This window comes from Megachile rotundata, chromosome 15 (genome assembly GCF_050947335.1).
Source record: "Megachile rotundata isolate GNS110a chromosome 15, iyMegRotu1, whole genome shotgun sequence".
In the NCBI taxonomy this organism is placed as follows: domain Eukaryota; kingdom Metazoa; phylum Arthropoda; class Insecta; order Hymenoptera; family Megachilidae; genus Megachile; species Megachile rotundata.
Genome location: NC_134997.1, coordinates 11064503 through 11082360, shown reverse-complemented (window position 1 = coordinate 11082360; position 17858 = coordinate 11064503). Strand labels below are relative to the sequence as shown.

The 17858-nt window shown below is 38.9% G+C and overlaps 1 protein-coding gene across 5 annotated transcripts in view; it reads right to left on the bottom strand.

Annotated features, from left to right (window-relative positions):
• Positions 1-17858, bottom strand: part of sli (slit guidance ligand) — a 604758-nt gene that overhangs the window by 100434 nt on the left and 486466 nt on the right. The gene's annotated exons all lie outside the window — the stretch shown is intronic.

Sequence of the window (17858 nt, the reverse complement as noted above, 5' to 3'; positions counted from 1 at the left end):
ACACACACGCGTAAATACACACACTACCCGACGATACAAAGATGCATTTAAGTCCACGGTACGTGTAGTCACGATACGTTGTCTCTGCGTTGCATTCGAGGCACGCTGCACATCGAGATAATGACGGTCCAGCTTATTGAGAGATCGCAGCAGAGCGTGTATAGCGCTTTACAAGCCACCATCGCGAGATATCGTGGTTGTGATTCGAGACGCGAGGCAATACGTTCAACGAGCTATCGATAGAACCATACGTGCTTCGTGTTTTATGCGAGACCCAGACGAACGGATGGATTCATGTAGAACCAATATCTACTTCTTAATTTCGCGTTGCGTATATTCCCTGTATTCTGTAGGTAGAATAGGGAAATAGGTAACGGTATTTTAGAGGGAAAAGCTGTGAAATGGGGGCTGTCTTTTCTAGGGAAATTTTAGCTGTGAAATGGCCTTTATCGATTGGAGGCTGGTCAGTCTTTATATTTTGATTTTTGCATTTAGAATCAGGTGTTTTGTGAGGTTATGTGGGAGGTATGTAGGCATGTGTGAGGTTATGTAGGTGTATGTGAGGTTATGTGGGCATATGTGAGGTTATGTGAGCATATGTGAGGTTATGTAGGAGGTGTGTAGACATATGTGAGGTTTGTAGGAAGCATATAGGCATATGTGAGGTTATGTGGGCATATGTGAGGTTATGTGGGCATATGTGAGGTTATGTAAGCATATGTGAGGTTATGTGAGCATATGTGAGGTTATGTAGGTAGTGTGTAGACATATGTGAGGTTATGTAGAAGGTATGTAGATACATGTGAGGTTATGTGGGCATATGTGAAGTTATGTAAGCATATGTGAGGTTATGTGAACATATGTGAGGTTATGTAGGTAGTGTGTAGACATATGTGAGGTTTGTAGGAAGCATATAGGCATATGTGAGGTTATGTAGAAGGTATGTAGACACATGTGAGGTTATGTGGGCATATGTGAGGTTATGTAAGCATATGTGAGATTATGTAGGAGGTGTGTAGACATATGTGAGGTTATGTAGGAAGCATATAGGCATATGTGAGGATATATAGAAGGTATGTAGGCATATGTGAGGTTATGTAGGAGATATGTAGGCATATGTGGAAACATATAGGAGGTATGTAGGCATATGTGGAAACATGTAGGAGGTGTGTAGACATATGTGAGGTTATGTAGAAAGCATATAGACATATGTGAGGTCATGTAGGAGGTGTGTAGACATATGTGAGGATATATAGGAGGTATGTAGGCATATGTGAGGTTATGTAGAAAGCATATAGACATATGTGAGGTCATGTAGGAGGTGTATAGACACATGTAAGGTTATGTAACAAGCATATATTCATATGTGACATTGTGTAAGAGGTATGTAGACACATGTGAGGTTATGTAGAATGTATGTAGCTATGTATAACGTTATGTAGGAGGTCCTAGTACATTGCAAAGACCTCAGTAACAGATTTTAAGTATTTTCTAGAGTACACTTTTATAATCTTTTTTATTCTAGAAATTTTATAAACCTTCATATCTTCAAATAACCTAACAACTAAATTTACCACTCCAAAATTCTTCGTCCACCTTTGAGCACCTCTAAGAAACTCTGGCATTTGACGTCCCTAGATCATGCAGTTACTTTCACAGTACACACACCTTCAAAGTTGCAAAGGGATCGTTTTGCTGCTAATTTCCTGCAGCGTTCTACAGCTGATGGAAATTTCTAGCTGTTCGTAGCGGTTTTAATAAGAAATTCCACGCAAGCCCGTGCTAGGCCACGTGACGTTACACAGTCTTAATACCCAATTTTCGAGCGGTCAATTTCCAACGAGAACGTTATAACTGGTAATGCCTTTTCTCCCTGGGGAACGTTTAGAAGAAGCAATCATACGTTTCTGCCATTACATGGAACGGGTCCTCCACGGGGGATGTTCTCGATTACTCGAATTAATCGATTACTTAATCACCGCGATCGCGTGATACCAGAGAACACAAAGTTCGTGTATTATTTTCAATTAACCTCGAAAAATATGGACAAGGAAAATTTATGCTGGAATTTTCTCGTTGCAGATTTTTTAAACTCGGTCGCAATTTTTTAAGCTTGCATTTGTTTTATTTTAAAGCTGCGGTTTTCGTTCGTAGAGCGTATCGCTCGGATGCAGATTTCGCAGGTTCGTAGATTCTCTTTTACGTTTCTCTTTTGTAGCTGCTGATTACCTTGTTTCATGACGGATAATCATAATTCACGATCCTTAGTTGTGGTTACATGGACGTTCTACTTCAGATTTAACGAGAGGAGATTGCGGTTTAGGGTTACAAGACTTTTGAGCTTCCCGCGATAGATGCTATCTGCTCAAATCATGATTCCATCATCTTTATTGCATAATCATGTACAGGTTGATGCATTTATTTTGATCGCCTTATTTCGGTGAAGTTTATTATTGTCTTTATTTATTCGAATTTTTGCATTTTAAATTTTGGTAACAATTTTTTATATTATGTTTGAAAATTGAGATTAATTTTGATCGTGTTTAATTTGTTTAATGTTTAATTAAGTTACAAGCTTTAGTTATTTTAAAAATTGATTAATTTTAACTCGGTTTATATTGCATTTCATTTGCAAACTTGTCACTTGTTAATTTCGCTGACATTGAATTCATGTTTCAAAGCCAATCAACCATCAAATACAGTCGTGTTTAATTTATATTTAATTTTCAAGTTAGTCACAATATTTCTAAAATTATTTACAAAAATTCCCTACTGATTTTGAACTTGTATTTTGTCACTAAAACAATTCAACATAAAATAAAAATTTTGCTACTAAAGTAATTCAGACATAAAATGAAAATTTTGTCACAAAAACAATTTAATCTTATATAAAAATTTTGTCACAAAAACAATTTAATCTAAAATAAAAATATTGTGACTAAAGCAATTCAATCTAAAATAAGAATTTTGTTACAAAAACTATTTAAAAAGGCGAGCCATAAACAGAAAAGTAGAGGACCACGAAACTGAACAACAACAGGTTACGAAATTATAAAAACTTGTGAAAGTGTAAAAAAGAAAAAGAGAGAAAAAAAGTTTCGTCCACGAGTATGCTTTCCTATTCATGAAACTGCAATTGCGCGGCTAGTGTGCCAACGAAACTGATGAGGTCGTTACGTTTAGCAGATTTGCTAAAATATTCGTCGCCAGGCTGTCGTTAATTATCGTAGCGAATTTGTGCTACGTCACCTCCGTTTTTATTCCTCTTTTGGGAGCTGGGTTCTTGTTTTAATAACAATCGGATCACTTTGAAACTTTGGGTTTATTAAATTTAAATTTGTTTATTGTTCTTGGGGTGTTGGGTCATTTTTTGTTGGGGTAGTTTGGGAATTTGGGGGTTTAGGGATTTGGGGAGGTAGGAAATTGGGGATTTAGGGATTTGGGAATTTAGAGGTTGGGAATTTAGGAGGTAGGAATTTAAGAGCTGGGAATGTAGGAGGTGGGAATTTAAGAATTTTGGGATTTAAGGATTTGGGGAGTTAGGAAATTGGGGATTTAGGGATTTGGGAATTTAGAGGTTGGGAATTTAAAGGTTGGGAATTTAGAGGTTGGGAATTTAGGAGGTAGGAATTTACGAGGTAGGAATTTAGAAGGTGGGAATGTAGGAGGTGGGAATTTAGGAGGCGGGAATTTAAGAATTTAGGGATTTAGGTATTTGGAACTTTAGGTATTCGGGGATTTAAGTATTCGGGAATTTAGGAAGTTGGGAATTTGAGGATTTGGGCGTCCAAGTATTTGGGGATTTAGAATTCCAGAACTTAAGAATTCATAAATCTAGAAACCTTGAAAACCAGAAAATTTACTAATATCCGGAAATTACAGAATCCAGTAGTTCAAGAATTTGCTTATTTAGCAGGAAATTAACAGCAACGCGATCCCTTTGCTCTCGCAAGTTTCAAGTAGAGCGTTCCACAAGTATGGAAGTACGTATACCCGTGAAAGGATACAGTAAAAGTAACTGCATGATCTAAGGACGTCAAACGGTTCACGGAAGAGTTAAGTTTCTTAGACGATGCTGATGTACGAGGCTGATAATAAGGAGGAAGTGCGCCGCTGTAAAGTGATCGAAGAAAGTTTGCAAAATGTGTTAACGCGAGTTTCAGAGAGCTGGATCGTTAAAAATATACGTACCACTTGGAACCTTCAGAAATTTTGCTGTTGAACCGCTAAGTATCGGAATTTCTCAATTTCTCAATTTCTATAAAACTAAAATTATTAAATTTGTTAAATTGTGTCATCAAATTGGCAAATTTCCATATTCAGAAACTGCTTAATTCTCCAAATCCTCAAATACCTTCTCCCACCATCCAACCTCGAACTAACAAAATGTCGGACACTGATCGGCATCGGGCAACCAACAGGCTTCTCAAAATCGATTAAGCCTCATTATCCGGAATCTCGGGGGGCTGTCCAACACGCATTCCCTGCTCTTTTTTTCCCCGGCCTGTACGCCACAGGTGCTCGCTAAAAATCGCTATCCATCACCGAATCAATTAGCAACTTCTCAATTATAGGGTAGTTGGTGTTGTTTGTTCTTTTTGTTCGGTTGGCTCTTTAGCGTGGAAACGGCTGCGGCGGGACGGGACGGATCGATGATCGAACGATGAGTTGGCCCGAATTTACGAGCGAGACGCGTTTGATTTACGACACGTACAGCCACTTTCGTTGATCCACGATCGATCCCGGTTGCATTCGGACGAGGATCGAGGGGGCGCGGCGAGCAAACACGCGATACGCCAAGTTAATCGTTATTCTTGTCGGTCGGATAATTAATAGCCAATCAACGAGCGTGTCGGGCTGAATGTTAAGCAGACTGGATCCTCTTCGTTTTGGTATCCCGCTGCGGACTGCGCGGATCATACTCGCGTCACCGTTCGCTACACGCTTTAATAATTTTTAATCGCTCTTGGAAGGATGAGAGGTTGGAGATTTACAAATGGAGGCGTTTAGGTACATTATATTGTAGGATACTTGGAGGGTTGAGGAATTTCCAATTTAGGGAATTTGGGATTTGAGGGATTTGGGATCTGGGGAATTTGGTATCTGGTGAATTTGGGATTTAGGGAATTTGAGATCTGGGGAATTTGGGATTTAGGGAATTTGGGATCTGAGGAATTTGGGATTTGGGGAATATGGATTTTAGGGAATTTGGAATTTGGGGAATCTGGATTTTGGGGTATTTGGAATTTGGGGAATTTGGAATTTGGGGAATTTGGGATCTGGGGAATTTGGAATCTAGGCAATTTGGGATCTGGGGAATTTGGCATTTGAGGAATTTGGAATTTGGGGAATCTGGAATTTGGGAAATTTGGAATTTGGGGAATTTGGAATTTGGGGAATTTGGAATTTGGGGAATTTGGAATTCAGAGAATTTGGAATTTGGGGAATTTGGAATTTGGGGAATTTGGAATTTGGGGAATTTGGAATTTGGGGAATTTGGAATTTGGGGAATTTGGCATTTGGGGAATTTGGAATTTGGGGAATTTGGAATTTGGGGAATTTGGAATTTGGGGAATTTGGAATTTGGTGAATTTGGAATTTACGGTATTTGAGATCTAGGAAATCTGGAATTTGGGGAATTTGGAATTTGGAAAATTTGAAAATTTGAAAAGTAGAGAATTTAATGACTTGAAAATTTGGGAAATAGGGAATTCGTCAAGTTTGGATCTGGAAAGTAATGAATTTGGTAATTTTGAGATTTGAATTCAGCAGTCTGTATGTACAGAAGATATCACTTTGAACAATGCCTACTTTCTAACTTCTACCAATACAGTAAACCATAACTAAAAATGAAAAAATATAAAAACTTTCACGTATAAAGGTTGACCGTATAACGTGTCAGCTTAAAACATTCAACAGCCGCGTGAGTAAAAGTGGCATATAAACCGTCGGACAAGACACCCCGGCTATTAGTTTAACAAGCGTTTATGAATATTTTCTTGCCGGCGGATCGATAGATCGTCCGGGTCGCGTGATCAAGTGATCGCTGAATAATTTGTGAAGTGGGTCCCTGGTGCATCGAACGGACCCATATAACGTGTCTCGTTATTCAAGAATACACACATACCGGTAATGGACGAAACGGTGGATAGAGAATAAGAGAGGAGGAAAGTCTCGAACGCCTGGTGCATGCACACTAGGATTATTTGTGGCTCGCGTTACATTATCCTCATTTAGAATTCACGCTCCCCGGGCGTCTATCTGTTCCATGCATCTGCCGCATATTTTGCTCTTACGGGACGAGGCCACGCTCGTGTAAAGCTCTTACGCGTGAAACGTACGGATCAAAAACGCTCGTTTCGACGTGTTACGACTAAACGCTGAGAATCCGTGACGAAGACGATACTGACCATGTAATAGTTGTGGTATTCCTACATGCTGGCGGCCATGATGCGCGGATGAGGTAATTTGTGCTGTTGGACACTCGATTTCTTTGTGTAACCTCTAAGGTACCTTTAACCCCTAAACTCAGGTTTCTAGAGATTTAGGTACATGGGGAAATTGTTCTGAAGCTTTTATATTCTTAAATACTTGATCTAAATTTTGAAATTAGTATATTTTCTAGTCCTGAAATCATCAAACTCTAAGAGATAATTAAAGATTGATTCACAGATCATTTTTTCCATGTTACTACACAGTATGTCGGAAAGGTGAGGGAGCTTTTTAAATAACACTCTTGTAACAGCTCCTTGGACTTCTTTTTCTACGAAGAAATTACGGCGCGAGGTATTGCGGCGCGGGGAATTACAGTGCTTGGAATTACGACGCGTGGAATTAATAACAGGTGGAACTACGACGCGTGGAATTACAACGCGTCGAACTACGGCACGTGGAATTACCGACGCGTGAAACTACGATGCGTGGAATTATGACGGGTGGAAGTACGACGCGTGGAACTACGGCGCGTGGAATTACAGCGCGTAGAAGTACGGCGCAGGGAGTTACGACGCGTGGAATTAATAACGCGTGGAACTACGACGCGTGGAATTAATAATGCGTGGAGTTACGACGCGTGGAATTAATAATACGTGGAACTACGATGGGTGGAATTACAACGCGTGAAATTACGACGCGTGGAATTAGTAATGCGTGGAATTACCACGCGTGGAATTAATAACACGTGGAACTACAACGTGTGGAATTAATAATGCGTGGAATTACGACGCATGGAATTAATAATGCGTGGAATTACCACGCGTGGAATTAATAATGCGTGCAATTACCACGCATGGAATTAATAATGCGTGCAATTACCACGCGTGGAATTAATAATGCGTGCAATTACCACGCGTGGAATTAATAAACGTAGAATTACAACGCGTGAAAGTACGACGCGTGGAATTAATAATGCGTGGAATTACCACGCGTGGAATTAATAATGCGTGCAATTACCACGCGTGGAATTAATAATGCGTGCAATTACCACGCGTGGAATTAATAAACGTAGAATTACAACGCGTGAAAGTACGACGCGTGGAATTAATAATGCGTGGAATTACCACGCGTGGAATTAATAATGCGTGCAATTACCACGCGTGGAATTAATAATGCGTGCAATTACCACGCGTGGAATTAATAAACGTGGAATTACAACGCGTGAAAGTACGACGCGTGGAATTAATAATGCGTGGAATTACCACGCGTGGAATTAATAACACGTGGAACTACAACGCGTGGAATTACAACGCGTGAAACTACGACGCGTGGAATTACGACGCGAATAATAGACGGCGCTAGTTTCCTTCAAATCTAAAAAGTTTCCTTACTGTTCCGACACACTCTATACATACCTAAATTCTCAAATTCTAAAATTCCCCAAACTATCAAATTCTAACCCAAAAACTCCATATTCATAAATTTCATCCCGCAAAATCCCCGCCCGCGTAAACAAGCAGGGTCACTCCGACCCAGCGATTTCATGGAAATGAAGAGAACTGTCAACGTCACAAAGCGTTACAATCGCGTTGGCAGAAAACGAGCCATATTGCACCCGCTTTTCTAGCCTCTATTATTTATGAAGCAACCCCCTGTGTAATAATCGTAGCAGCCCCCTTGATCCGATCGACCCCGTATGGGGCCCCGTGTTACTACGTAACCGTGCCGAATCCCTTCCGATTATCGTGCCAATATTGTCCCCGGTGTGTGATCGATGCTCTTACTGTTCGCGCAGATACCGGGATCCCTTGGTGACACCGATGTAACACACACTCTCGTGTGTAAATTCGACCACAGGCAACATATGCTGCGATACGTGTTCGGACAATTCCTCTGCATTTGCATCTTGGGTACCCTAAACACTTTTAAGCTTGAATGTGGTTTGGAGGCGGGTTGTAGAGGTTGTGGACTCTGGAGGAGGGTTGACGGTGGTCAGTTTTTGGGGAAACGATTCGAGGGAAGAAATGGGCCAAGATGCTGCTGGGATGATTCGGGGATGCGGGTAGGTCAGGAGATGAGCTTTGTTTTATGGGGGATTGCCAGAGGGTAGTTTTATGATACTCGAGGCGGAATTTTTCAGGAGCTGGAAATTTTCGGATTGCTGCTTTTCTGGGGAGGAAATTGTAAATGCAATAATTTGTATATTTTATCATTTATACCGGTATTCATATTACAATAAAATTGTATAAATTGTATAAATTATATACATTCATATAAGACTCAATTTAAGAACTGAAGGGATCTCAAAACTTAAAGACCTGCAAGTCTCTTCTGATTCAGAAATATAACAATTTCAGACTCACCAGAAATGAACTTACAACCCTATGCAACCTTATGAACTTCTAAGCCTTATACAACCCTATAAACTTACAACCCTATACAACCTTATGAACTTCTAAGTCTTACACAACCCTATAAACTTACAACCCTATACAACCATATAAACTTACAACCCTATACAACCTTATGAACTTCTAAGCCTTATACAACCCTATAAACTTACAACCCTATACAACCTTATGAACTTCTAAGCCTTACACAACCCTATAAACTTAAAATCCTATACAACCATATGAACTTACAACCCTATACAACCTTATGAATTTCTAAGCCTTATACAACCCTATAAACTTACAACCCTATACAACCATATAAACTTACAACCCTATACAACCTTATGAACTTCTAAGCCTTATACAACCCTATAAACTTACAACCCTATACAACCTTATGAACTTCTAAGCCTTACACAACCCTATAAACTTACAATCCTATACAACCTTATGAACTTCTAAGCCTTACACAACCCTATAAACTTACAATCCTATACAACCATATAAACTTACAACCCTATACAACCTTATGAACTTCTAAGCCTTATACAACCCTATAAACTTTCAACCCTATACGACCTTATGAACTTCTAAGCCTTATACAACCCTATAAACTTACAACCCTATACAACCATATAAACTTACAACCCTATACAACCTAAGCCTTACACAACCCTATAAACTTACAACCCTATACAACCATATAATCTTACAACCCTATACAACTCTATAAACTAGCAAGGTTATCGCCTATATTATAACAACCCTATAAACTACCAAGTAACTCGAAATCTTAGCAATGCATTTTAAAACTCAAGGTGTGAACGCAATTCCTCTATATTCCTTCCCTATCTAATAAACCTGGCCATCCAATTCTTCGTGTGTCTCGGCCAGCATCGGCTTCCCATAAATTCCAAGAAACCCGGTTGCAATCCAAGTTCCCCGACAAAGACAAAGTGTCAAGGGTGTGTCGATTGAATCCACGTGTCGGGAGAATCCCACCCTTTCCCTCCTCGGTGATTAATAATTATATCCGAGAAAGTAGCGACCGGTCGAAGTTATAATTACGCCAGGAACAATCAACAACTAGTAGAGTTCGGGGTTGCGTCAGAATTCGAGGGGTAGGAGTCTCGTCTGGTCTCTCGAGACACCGTACACCGAACTTGACAGGGAACTTTATTCCTTGCCAGTCTCCCCTCTTTTTATCCTGTTTTTTTTCTCCTTCATCCCCGTAGGTTCTTTTTATCGAAGGTCTCTCCAGTCGCTGTCTTCTTCTCCGTTCATTCAGTTTATCCCGGGCTTTTCTCCTGGCCGAGCGTGTTCCTGCTTCCGGGCACTTCATTCAACCGTGAAAGGAAAAGTTTGCAATGAAATAAGTAGCGAAGCGGAGCCTGGAGGATCATTATACCCCCGAGGGGGTGAGTTTCGCAGCTGGCTACTTTGTAATCGCTGCCACGAAATCATCCGGTGTCTGACTCGACGCGTGCAACCCTCTGTGCGTGTGTAATCCGAAAGGGGTAATTAACCCCGGCTTTGCGGAAAAAATTCACCTCGCTCGATTTTAATAGCCGCTTCCTCGATTACTTTCGTCGGATCTTAATTTCGATCGGCAGATGTCTTAGGGTTCATATTTCTGCTTCGTAATTGAACTACTGGTTAAACGAAAATGTTACCACAATGTGGAGGTATATAGAGATTCTTTTATGCTTCTTTTGTTGAGGACGTATTGTTTGAATAGTTGGATCTTAGGGTGTTTGAGAATTTGACAATGTATGATCTTTAAAAATTTCGAAAGTTGAGACCTGATTGAAGAGACTTGAGTATATGGCGATTTAGTGTGACAGAGAATTGAACCTTGAAGATGTAGGACCTTGAACATTTAGAATATTGAACATTTTTAACCTTGAGCATTTTTAACATTGAACATTTAGAACTTTGAACATTAAGAACCTTGAAGATATAGGACCTTGAACATTTTGAACCTTGAACATATAAGACCTTGAACATTAAGAACCTTGAAGATATAGGACCTTGAACATTTTGAACTTTGAACACTTAGAACCATGAACATTAAGAATCTTGAACATATAGAACCTTCAACATTAAGAACCTTGAACACTTAGAACCTTCAACATTAAGAAGCTTGAACCCTTAGAACCTTGAACATATGGAATCTTCAATATTAAGAAGCTTGAACATTAAAAACCTTGAAGATATAGGACCTTGAACATTTAGAACCTTGAACACTTAGAACCTTGAACATTTAGAACCTTGAACACTTAGAACTTTGAACATTTAGAACCTTCAACATTAAGGAGCTTGAACATTTTGAACCTTGAACATTTAGAACTTTGAACATTAAGAACCTTAAAGATATAGGACCATGAACATTTTGAACCTTGAAGATCTAGGACCTTGAATATTTAGAGCCTCGAACATTTAGAGCCTCGAACATTTAGAACCTCGAACATTTGGATTCTTGAACATTTTGAACCTCGAACATTCAGAACCTCGAACATTTAGAACCTCGAACATTCAGAACCTCGAACATTTAGAACCTCGAACATTTGGATTCTTGAACATTTTGAACCTCGAACATTCAGAACCTCGAACATTTGGATTCTTGAACATTCAGAACCTCGAACATTTTGAACCTCGAACATTTGGATTCTTGAACATTCAGAACCTCGAACATTTTGAACCTCGAACATTTGGATTCTTGAACATTTTGAACCTCGAACATTTTGAACCTCGAACATTTTGAACCTCGAATATTCAGAACCTCGAACATTTTGAACCTCGAATATTCAGAACCTCGAACATTTTGAACCTCGAACGTTCAGAACCTCGAACATTTAGAACCTCGAACATTTGGATTCTTGAACATTCAGAACCTTGAACATTTAGAACCTCGAACATTTGGATTCTTGAACATTTTGAACCTCGAACATTCAGAACCTCGAACATTCAAAACCTCGAACATTTTGAACCTCGAACATTTTGAACCTCGAACATTTAGAACCTCGAACATTTAGAACCTCGAACATTCATAACCTCGAACATTTAGAACCTCGAACATTTTGAACCTCGAACATTTTGAGCCTAGAAAATCTAGAACCTTGAAAATTTAGGACCTCGAACATATAGAACCTCGAACATATAGAACCTCGAACATATAGAACCTTGAACATATAGAACCTTGAACATATAGAACCTAGAAAATCTAGAACCTTGAATTAATAAAAAGTTGTAATCCAAACTCACATGTCCCAAATCCCTAAAAAAACCACCCCTTTCAGATCAGAAATTCCATCGAAAAGAAAATGCATAAAACGATATTTACAACACAAACAGCTCCCCCAATAATGCGCTCCTAACCCGCGGACCCAGCCGTGCACCCAGTGTGTCGCACCCCGATCGTGTGCAACCTGCACACCATTTTGTGGCAGGGTGTGGCGCGATGCGGTTCCCTGTGAATCATGCACCACCCTCCAGGGATCCATCTACGATTAATTCCATCACTTGACACGGCTGCCGCGCGCCAAAACGCGCACCCAACAAACATTTAAGCCGAGCATTAATCCCGATATGGCGAGTGGAGGATGAAGACGGCTGGGGACAAATGTCCCGTGAACTGCCGGAATCGCGAAGCTAACATTCTTCTGGATCGACGATTTTGATCGATGTCGTCCCTATACCCTGGGGATGAACGATATTGGATGATGTCGAACTGATGGTCATCGATCAGCTACGAAAGAAGCTGATTACTTTTTGGTTAGGTTAGGTTTTTGGTTGTGGACGAAGATCGATGGGAAATTATTTTTGTATTTTTATGGTTAATATTTTGTTGTATATTTAATGGTAATATTTTGTTGGAGACATTTAGAATTGAGAGATTGATTAGGTTGATGATGGAGATCACGTTGATTAATTTATGTGTGGAGATCGAGCTGATCAATTAATATTTGGGGATCAAATTGATTGATGTGTGATCAAGTTGACTGTGTGGATTATTAGGGGTTACAAGTATTTTGAAATGTAGTCTGATAATTTTGTGATATAAAGGTATTAAATAGCGTCTATGCGTTAATTTAAAGCTGGAGTCTCGTCAAAATGACTGCGTGAAGGTTTCATGAACGCCATTAATACAAAATGGCTGGATTGGCTAACGAATCAGTATATCGAAATAATGATTTCGGTACAAGGTCTGATAATTTCATAATTTATTCGTAATTTAAGAATGATTATGTCGCGCCAATTTAAAGCTTAAAGCTTCAGGAAAATGAGAGCATAAAGCTTTCATGGATGTAATCAACACAAAATGGCTGATTCTTGATTATAACGATGTATGGACCACAGTGAAATTGGTAAATTTATGAATTACATGATTTTGAGTCTACCAAAATTTCATGACAGAAAAGTATCTCCAAATACCACTTATGATACATCAAATTAAAGGTGAAAGCTTGACAAAAATAACAGTGTGAAGGTTTCAGGAGTAATTTTGATAAAAAGCGAGTAATTGTTAAGTATAGGAGATAATGGTTCCCAGTATATGATGCAAATAATTTTGATACGTTAAAGTTCAAATAAAAATTCATGACAGAAAAGTATCTCCAAATACCACTTATGATACATCAAATTAAAGGTAAAAGCTTGACAAAAATAGCAGTGTAAAGGTTTCAGGAGTAATTTTGATAAAAAGTGAGTAACTGTTAAGTATAGGAGATAATGGTTCCCAGTATATGATGCAAATAATTTTGATACCTTAAAGTTCAAATAAAAATTCATAACAGAAAAGTATCTCCAAATACCACTTATGATACATCAAATTAAAGCTCAGAACCCGAAAAAACTTTCCACAATTCGCTTCCGAACCTTCTATCCATAAATAATAAAAAAGAATGACGAAAGACGAAATGACAAAAATTCCTCTTTCCCTAAATTCCCTTAAAAACATTTCTGAGAAAATATCATTTATTGCAACGAAACAAGAGGAAGGTGTTCGAGGAATTTGAATTAAACCCGTGTTCCAAAAGTGGAGCACGCTTCCCGCAATATATTTGGTACGTGCAAGTAAAATAAGTTGTTTCGGTGGCTCAATAATTTGAGGTCGGTAAACCGCGGAAATCCAGGGTTCCTCGAGCCAATTAGTCCCATATTATTTTATATGGGGCACGCGTTCACCTCTATGGCTTCATTCCGCCTCGGCTAAAGTTCCGGTTTAGGCGAGAAGGAGGTTAAACGCTTGCATGCGACGTGGTTTGCTTAGGGTTAATTGGACAGGTCTGGGTAGAATAATGCTGTTCCTTCTTTTAAAAGGACACAACGTTTTCGTTTTATTCCCAGACCTTTTTGCATCTCCGGTAATTAAAGCGGAATGAAATTTCTCCTCGTACTTCTGGTGTGGGATAGGTGCGGGTTTAAAAGCCTCTACAAGACACCGAGGTTTATGGATGTAAATGATGTTCATAAATCCTTTTGTATCTCCACTTTCTGCTAATTTACGAATGCGCAAATTATTTTTAGAAACGTTTAAATTTTCATTTAAAATTTATTCCTTTTGTGAGTTGAAGTGCAATTTCATTAATTTGAAACGTTCATTAAAATTTATCAGTGTTGAGCATCCATTTTGTTGAATTACATTGAAGTGTGACTTTCATTAAGTTGTCATTAGTTAAAATTTATTATTATTAAGCATCATTCATTCTGTTGAGCTGAATTCAAGAGCAAACTTCATTAACCTGAAATTAATGATTGTATGAACATCATTCACTGCGAGTAGTTTGTACACATGTGACATACATGTGTTAGTGAAATTTTTACCCGTACATCTTGTAAAAAATAACAGTATAAATAAAGTGCAGGTAAAAGCCTAAAAGAGTAAAGTGACCAAAGGCGATATTAAACATTAAAATGGCAGTCAAAGTGTTAAATCGTATAATTTACCGAAGTAAAAAAGAGAGGAGCAAATAAGAGAACAGGATCGTGGAACTGGTTGCAGTCGATACGTTGATTTATTATTCGAAAGCAGAAGAAGGTAGGCTGATAAACGAGCAACGAAGAACACGCTGTCAGTTAGCGAACAGTTCGATCTGTCTCGTTCGTCTCGCGAGGTGTCGCCATTAACTTTAATACCGGCCTCATTACACCGGCTGGCCGATATTAAAACGGCCGAGCCCGTGCAAATGATTAATCGGCGTAATTGAGTTTACTCAATTCCACGATCAATCCGATCGTCTGGGATACGCGGCTTTAATATTCATTCCGAATCGCGTAATTGCGAGATAGACCCGTTGGAACGGTTTCCTCCGCTCGTTCTTTACAGTATACTCTCTTGGTTCATCCATATGAATCGGGGCGAATTCATGGGATTCTCCGATGGTTTCTTCGGTGAACACACTCCGCTGAAACCTAGACTTCCTTTCAACTAACATATATCTTGTATACTTGACAAATTTGTACTCTTCGAACTTGCTAACTTTCAGAACTTCACAAGTCTACAGGGGTTTACTTATCGTCATTTCAAATCTTTTCATTTTGGAATTCTGGAATTTTGGGGAATTTTGACATTTGTGAACTTTGGAATTATGGGGAATTTTGGAATTTTTGGGAATTCTGAAGAATTTTTGAACTTCGGAATTTTTTAATTTTGCGGAACTTTGGTGAATTTTGAAATTTCGGAACTTTGGAATTTTTAGGAATTCTGGGGAATTTTGGGGAATTTAGAAATTTTGGAACTTTGAAATTTTGGGAATTCTGAAATTTTAGAACCTTGGAATTGTGGGGAATTCTGCGCCATTTTGGGGAATTTTTGAGAGTTTTGAAGAATTCCTAGGAATTGTGGAATTTTCTAAATCTTAAAATTACTAAATCATCTTGAAATTCCTAAGTCCCCAAGTCTTAAATCCACAATTCCCTACATTCACAAATTCATGCACTTCCAAATCCTTAAATGACCTCTAAGTCTCCAAAACATTCCCAAAATCCCAATTCTAATTTTGAACACAACCCCAAGTTCCTAAAAACGTGCGTCACGTGTGCGTCACCTCTTATCCAGTACCTATCTATTATACATAAATAGATAAGTCCTCCCATGCTTTCGTGCAGATAAAAAACGATAACACACACGGCCAAAGATTTGTAAGAGAAAAGCGATCGAAAGAGTATCCGGAGTGGAAGCAGTGGCGTGTGCTGTTTTACGACAGGCATGTAACGAGCGCGATCTCAAACGCAAAATTGCCAGAGCGTCGTAAATCACCGGCCACCCCGTCGACCGAGTTCGCAGCCTAATCAGTTTAAGTGATTTCGAAAGGTGGCTTTCCAGTTGGAAACTGTACCACCTCCGGCAACCTTCGCGCCTCCACGGTGGTCCACGTGGGAGGACAACACGCGTGCACCGAGTTACGCGGCAACCTTTTCAGCTTCACCTCCTTGGAAGGAGGAGGAGGTATATCGAACTCCTTCACGTTGATCGATCCCTACGGAATCGTATCTCCACGGAGGATCTCGATCGTTCCATTGTTCCTTCTCTTAGGGCCTTCCTATTCCTGGCCTCGTTCGCCAGCTTTGTATCTCTCGGTGTTTAGAGTCGATTCAGTCTGACGTGATTTGTGACGCTTTGTTCCTTCGTTGTTTCCTTCGGAGGTTTTTTACTTTGTACGCTCCTTTGAGTTGCGGGCTCGGCTTTTTGATCGATGCGACTTCAATCGAACGCTATTGGTACTAATTGTGTCTCGCCTCGTGAGTTACGTTTCTTCGTATCCCCTTTGTCTTCGGAAACGTCGCTTTTTCGCGGCCTGATAAGTTACCGAGCTTTTTATTTCCTGACCCCGTTACGGAACATTGTTAATTCGACTGTTTCTGTCCGCCATATCACGGGAAATTTTATAAAATACGACTCCTGAAAATGGCGGAGTTACTAAATTGAGTTACTTCGAATTGTTTGAAATTTAGTTACGGAAATGGGATTAAATTAAGTAATTGACGGTGATATTAAAAAACGAGCTTTAGGATGTTCAGAATAGTACAATGTACATTATTTTCTTATTATATAATAAAATGATTTTCTCTATGTATAGCAATTAAAGAGCAGATGTATGTACATATAATGCAAGGTCCACAAAATAAACATGTCATTGATCAAACACATGTGACCCACAACATATGAATCTCACACATGTATCATATTCTCCTCGAAAATGCATAAAAATCCACAAAGCTGCATAAAAAAGTCTAATAACAATGAACAACTAATAACAAGATATTTTATCATATTTTGCGTCAGGGTATAATAAAATCTGAACATGCAATACCAAAGTATTTCGACAGATCAATCGAGCTCGATACGAAATAACCAGCAAAGCCCGTACACGAAGATTAATACGAGAGCCGAATCGCAAATTGAACTGTTGAATGTTAAATATCAATTCGAAGCAATTCTTGATCATTGACTTTATCAGTTTTACGTTGTTATAGCCCAATCTCCACCTAATACGTTAGATTATCATACGTTATGGCTAATACGATCAGCAGTGAAACCGGCGATTACATATGCGCTGTTCTACACAATCAATTATGCAACAGGGCCCACAGCTGAGCGTATTGAATTATTGCTAATGAGCAATGTGATGCGATTACTCTGCAAGTTCGACCTTCTCGCAATAAGCGATGGGAAATCTCGAATCAAGTGGATATTTGTGTATCGAAGATATTTATGTACTGCTTTTATATTTTTTAACTTCTTTATTTTAATACTTTGTGTGTGATTTTCTTTCAATTATTTTATTTTTATATTTTAGTTTCTGTTTTGTGTGCAATTTTATTTCAATTATTTTATTTTTATATTTTAGTTTCTGTTTTGTGTGCAATTTTATTTCAATTATTTTATTTTTATATTTTAGTTTCTGTTTTGTGTATTGGCGGACATTTTGGGAACATAAGGTTGTCATAATCTGATATTTTACTTTGGAATATTTTATATACATGTGGTGGCCATTTTGAGAACACAAGGTTGACATAACCTGACAT